The sequence below is a fragment of the Scylla paramamosain genome, chromosome 15, assembly GCF_035594125.1.
Source record: "Scylla paramamosain isolate STU-SP2022 chromosome 15, ASM3559412v1, whole genome shotgun sequence".
Classification (NCBI taxonomy): domain Eukaryota; kingdom Metazoa; phylum Arthropoda; class Malacostraca; order Decapoda; family Portunidae; genus Scylla; species Scylla paramamosain.
The window spans coordinates 14,522,667-14,528,666 of NC_087165.1; positions in this window are offsets into that span (position 1 = coordinate 14,522,667).

Genomic DNA, 6,000 nt, shown 5'->3' on the forward strand with positions numbered 1-6,000 from the left:
TTGGGTGTATTTCAGTGTGTGTAAGGGTGTCTTAGATGCGTTTGTGTGTGTGTGTGTGTGTGTGTGTGTGTGTGTGTGTGTGTGTGTGTGTGTGTGTGTGTGTGTGTGTGTTCTTTTGAGTGTACTTGAGAGTGTGTTGGGGTGTTTTGTGTGAGTGCAGGGTCTTTTGAGTGTATTTTAGTGTGCGGGGTGGTGTTTTGGATGAGTTTGGGTGTGTGCGGAATCTTTTGAGTGTATTTCAGTGCGTCTCGGGGTGTTTTGGATGCGTGTAGGTGAGTGCCGGGTCTTTTTAGCGTATTTGAATGTGTGAGGGTGTTTTGGGTGGGTTTGGGTGTGTGCGGCGTCTTTTTAGTGTATGAGGAGGCAAAAAACGTAAACGGCAAGAAGACAATTTTTAGCTTAGTTTCCCTTGCTGCGCTGCCATTCTCTGTAATATTTGGTGTGTTTTGGGTGTTTCAAGTGAGTTTTCGGTGTATTTGGGAGTGTTGTGAGTATTTTTAGTGTGTCTTTTGGGTGTTTAGGTGTGTTTTGGGTGTATGTTAGCTGGTATCAGTGTGTTTTGGGTGAGTGTAAGTGAGGTTTAGGATGTTTTTAGGTGTATTTTACGCGTTTTGAGTGTTGTTGAGTGTTTTGAGTGTATTGTGGAATGTTTTGGTATGTTTGGGAATGAATATATCGAGATGTTGTGAGTGTGTTTTAGGTTTATTTTGGTTGTTTTAAATGTTTTGGGTGAGTTTGGGTGTGTGTTTGGTCTTTTGGGTTTATTTGAGTGTGTGGGATGTTCTGAGTGCATTTGGGTGTGTTTGGGTCGTATTCTGTGGTGATGTGAGGGTGTTTTGGATATTTTAAGCGTGTTTTGGGTGTCTGAATGAGTTTTGTGGGTAGTTTGGGGTGTTGAGAGTGTTTGGAATGTGTTTTGGATGTTTTGAGTGTGTTTTGGATGTGTTTGGATGAGTTTTGTGCTCTCTCCTTCCTAGGGGATCAAGAAGTGCTGGACATTTCAATGTTTATACAGTGTTAAAAAAAAAATGTAAATACTGAGAGAGAGAGAGAGAGAGAGAGAGAGAGAGAGAGAGAGAGAGAGAGAGAGAGAGAGAGAGAGAGAGAGAGAGAGAGAGAAATATAACTAGGAATAACACACACACACACACACACACACACACACACACCAATGCATTTATAAACATTCAAATTTCCCTCACTTTTTCGAAAACTAGGAAGGAGAGAGAACATAAGAACATAAGAAATAAGGGAAGCTGCAAGAAGCGACCAGGCTTACACGTGGCAGTCATTGTATGAAATATATCTACCTATTTCCATTATCCCCATCCTTAAATCCGTCTAATCTTCTCTAAATGCTCCCTAATGTTCTAGTACTAACAACATGATTACTGAGTCCGTTCCATTCATCTACCACTCTATTTGAGAACCAATTTCCTCCTATCTCCTTCCTAAAACGTAATTTTTTTTTTCAAGTTTGACTCCGTAATTTATTTTCCCTCACGCACTGAGAAAACCAATGGGCTTGGTCCCATCTTTCTCCAAGCACGTGTATAGCCTATCAGCTACCTTCCCTATCTCGGCCAAAGGCAAACACATCTTCAACATATGCTTCCTATCTCTGACACAGAACTCACTATCTAAGTGCCTAACCTGACTATCACCAAACACAAGCACTCTACCTTGGGGCAGGGTAAGTGCGTCTGCCTCCTTCTCTTCTTCCGCCATGCCCACCTCCTTCTCCTTCACTTCCTCCAGCACACTGAAGGGATTCTCCGTCTCCACGCAAGGCGCCCTGAGGGCCTTCAGCCTCTTGGCGCCCCTGCACACAACCGACCACTGCTCCTCCGTCGCCTTACTAGGTAGGGTGACGGTGGGGCACGACCCTCCTACAGGTGCTGAGATCCTCTCACGAAACTCAGCCTGCACCTCCGAGATCCTTCGATGGAACTCAGCCTCCACCTCAAACACCTTCACAACGAAGGCCTCGAGAACAGGAGAACTAACACAACCAGACGACTCAGCAACACAAGGCGCCATGTCTACACTAGCCAGCTATATCAGCGTCAGGTCACAGCTCACTAAACACGTCCGTTCACTAGGAACCCTGACCTGAGACTGAAAGAATGTCCTTCGAACCTGATCGTGAGACAAGACGGGATATCCTACGAAGCCTAACATTTCTACCAATATTACAGGATGGAGGTCTTAGGATACCACATGAAGGGGGTGAAGGAACCTTGGGGATGCCTGAAGGAGGGGCAGTGAAGGAAGGAGGCCTGGAGGTGTGAAGGAAATGCAGATAGATAGATAAATAGAAAGATATAGAGATAGATAGAGACAGATACATAGATAGACAGACAGATATATAGATAGACAAATAGATATATAAATAAATAAATTATATATATATATATATATATATATATATATATATATATATATATATATATATATATATATATATATATATATATATATATATATATATATATATATATATATATATATATATATATATATATATATATATATATATATAGATAGATAGATAGATAGATAGATAGATAGATAGATAGATAGATAGATAGATAGATAGATACATACATACATACATACATACATACATACATACATAGGTAGATAAATAGAGATAGATAGATCGATCGATCGATTGATAGATAGAAAGATAGATAGATAGATAGATAGATAGATAGATAGAGATAGATAGATAGAGATGCAGACAGATAGATAGAGATACAGATAGATAGATACATAGAAAGGTAAATTGATAGGTAGATAGATATATAGGAACATATACAGAGGTATAGATAGATAGAGATAAACAGACAGAAGATGAGATTTAGTAGAGGAGAGGTTGTGTTCTACATATTGAAAATTAGTTCAAAGGCAGAGAATGATGCAAAACAAGTCTGACCTGGGGACATTTGTGGTCCCCTCCCCAGACAGGGACTCCAAGGCTGGTGCAGGACTCATCATAATGAATTTAGGATTTTGAGTGAAGGGTGTGTGTATGTAATTAGATGCGTATAGTTTTGTGTGAAGGAAGAGAGTTGTCTTTAGAGGGTAGGCTGTGACTCTCCCCTTATATTGTCAGACACAAAGGAAACATTCAGCGAGGTCACAGCTGGGTTATTTATAAGTGCAAGCCATATCATCTTTCAACATCTTTAGTGAGATATTAATTATTATAAGTCACAGATAACCAACATCATTAAAAATACAATATCCACAAACACACTACTAAATGGTCTTACCTTCTATGCTTTCCAATTTAAGCATTTTATTCATTCCTTGTGCAGGCAACCGGCAGTTCTACCAGCAGGGCTGAAGATTACTGTGGTAAAGAAGTTGGGATCTATGCAGATAACAATAGTTATGCATTTCCTGAATCTGGAGAAAAATAAAAATCATTCAATACTTTTAATGGTGGCATTTTTTACTTTTCATTGAAGAAAAAGTATGCTCTTTGGTTATATATTTTGAGACTAATTTTTAAGCATGCATTACCCATACATGGAGTATGCTTCACATGTGCAGAGTTAGCAGCTGAGAGGATGAGAAAAACTGGTAGAAATGTCTCAGAAAACCGAACTTCATAGAACATGTTTTAACTAGAGATGAGATGTGAAGTTTCCAGTTTACATTATAGCTAAAGGACAGGCTCAGGATGTTCAGTGTAGAAGATGGGGGTGGTTGTCATTGAAGTACAGGAGAGGATGTTCAGTGTAGAAGAGGGGAACATTTGAGTGTCATTGAAGAAGAGGGGATAGTTGTCTGGAAGGTTGTGTCGAGTTGATAGATGGAGAAATTGAGTTTTTGAGGCATTGAACAATACTAAGTTTGCTCTGCCCCAATCAGAAATTTTTAGAGATATCAAAAGTCAGGTGTTCTGTGGCTTCCCTGCATGAACTGTTTACTTCCTGAAGGGTTGGACATCTACGAAAAGACATGGAAAAGTGCAGGGTGGTATCATCAGTGTAGGAGTGGATAGGACAAGATTTGGTTTAGATCATTGATGAATAACAGGAAGGACAGAACCCTAAGAAACACCACTGTTAATAGATTTAGAAGAACAGTGACTGTCTAACACAGCAGCAATAGAATGGTCAGAAAGGAAACGAGTTGAAGTTACAAAGAGAGGGATTGAAGTCATAGGAGGGTAGTTTGGAAACCAAAGCTTTGTGCTACACTATATCAAAAGCTTTTGATATGTCTAAGGCAACAGCAAAAGTTTCACTAAAATCTCTAAAAGAGGATGACCAAGACTCAGTAAGGAAAGCCAGAAGATCACCAGTAGAGCAGCCTTGATGGAACCCATACTTGCAATCAGATAGAAGGCTGTGAAGTGATAGATGTTTAAGAATCTTCCTAGATTCAAAAACTTTAGATAGGGAGGAAATTGAAACAATAGGACGGTAGTTTGAGGGATTAGAACAGTCAACCTTTTTAGGAGCAGGCTGAATGTAGGCAAACTTCCACCAAGAAGGAAAGGTTGATGTTGGCAGACAGAATTGAAAAGCTTGACTAGACAAGGTGTAAGCATGGAGGCACAGTTTCAGAGAACAATAGGAAGGACCCCATCATGTCCATAAGCCTTCCAAGGGTTTGGGCCAGCAAGGGCATGGAAAACATCATTGTGAAGAATTTTAATAGATAGCATGAAGTAGGAAGAGGGTGGAGGATAGGTAGGAATAAGCCCTAACTCATCTAAGGTAGAGTTTTTTGGCAAAGGTTTGAGCAAAGAGTTCAGCTTTAGAGATAGATGTGATAGCTGTGGTGTAATCTGGTTGAAATAAAGGAAGGAAACAAGAAGCAAAGTTATTAGAGATGTTTTTTGGCAAGGTGTCAGAAGTCACAAGGATAGTTAGAACTTGAAAGATTTCGACACTTTCTATTAATGAAGGAGTTTTTGGCTAGTTGGAGAACAGACTTGGTTGGCATGGTTCCAGGCAGAAATATAAAGCGCATGAGATTCTGGTGATAGAAGGCTCAAGTACCTTTTGTGTGCCACCTCTATATCATGTATAACATGAGAACAGGTTGTGTTAAACTAAAGTTTGGAAGGTTTAGGTCGAGAAAAAGAGTGAGGAATATTGTGCCAGACACTATCACTTCTTTTATGCACTCATCACACAGAGACAGGTCTCTGACACAAAAGTAGTAGTCGTTCCAAGGAAAATCAGCAAAATACCTCCTCAGGTACCCCCCAACTAGCAGAGGCAAAATGCCAGACAGCTCTGCTTAGGGAGATCCTGAAGAGGGATAAGAGCAATAAGACAAGATACAGATATGAGATTGTGATTGGAAGAGTCCAACAGAGAATATAGGGTTACAGTTTAAGCAGAAGAATTAGAGGTTAGGAAAAGGTCAAGAGTGTTGGGTGTATCTCCAAGACGGTCAGGAATATGAATGGGGTGTTGCACCAATTGCTCTAAGTTGTGGAGGATAGAAAAGTTAAGTGCTAGTTCACCAGGATGGTCAGTGAAGGGAGAGGAAAGCCAAAGCTGGTGGTGAACATTGAAGTCTCCAAGAATGGACATCTCCGCAAAAGGGAAGAGAGTCAGAATATGCTCCACTTAGGAAGTTAAGTAATCAACAAATTTCTTATAGTCAGAGGAATTTAGTGAGAGGTATACAACACAGATAAATTTAGTTTGAGATTGACTCTGTAGTCGTAGCCAGATGGTGGAAAATTCGGAAGATTCAAGAGCATGGGCATGAGAGCAGGTTAACAGTGTCATTACACATCCTAACATCACCTTTCTGTACCATGAAATTGTCACTTGCGCCTGTCACTTGATACACATAATATGTAGTGAGATGTCTTACAAAATGCTTTTACTGCATTCAGTAATGTTTTGCTCTCTCTACAGAATACTCCTTCAGTATATCCTACACTGCCAGTAACTGCCTGCCTCTCTAGTGTAGTACTGGATGCTGTTACATAATATAAATAGGGGTAATAAAAGGTATCAA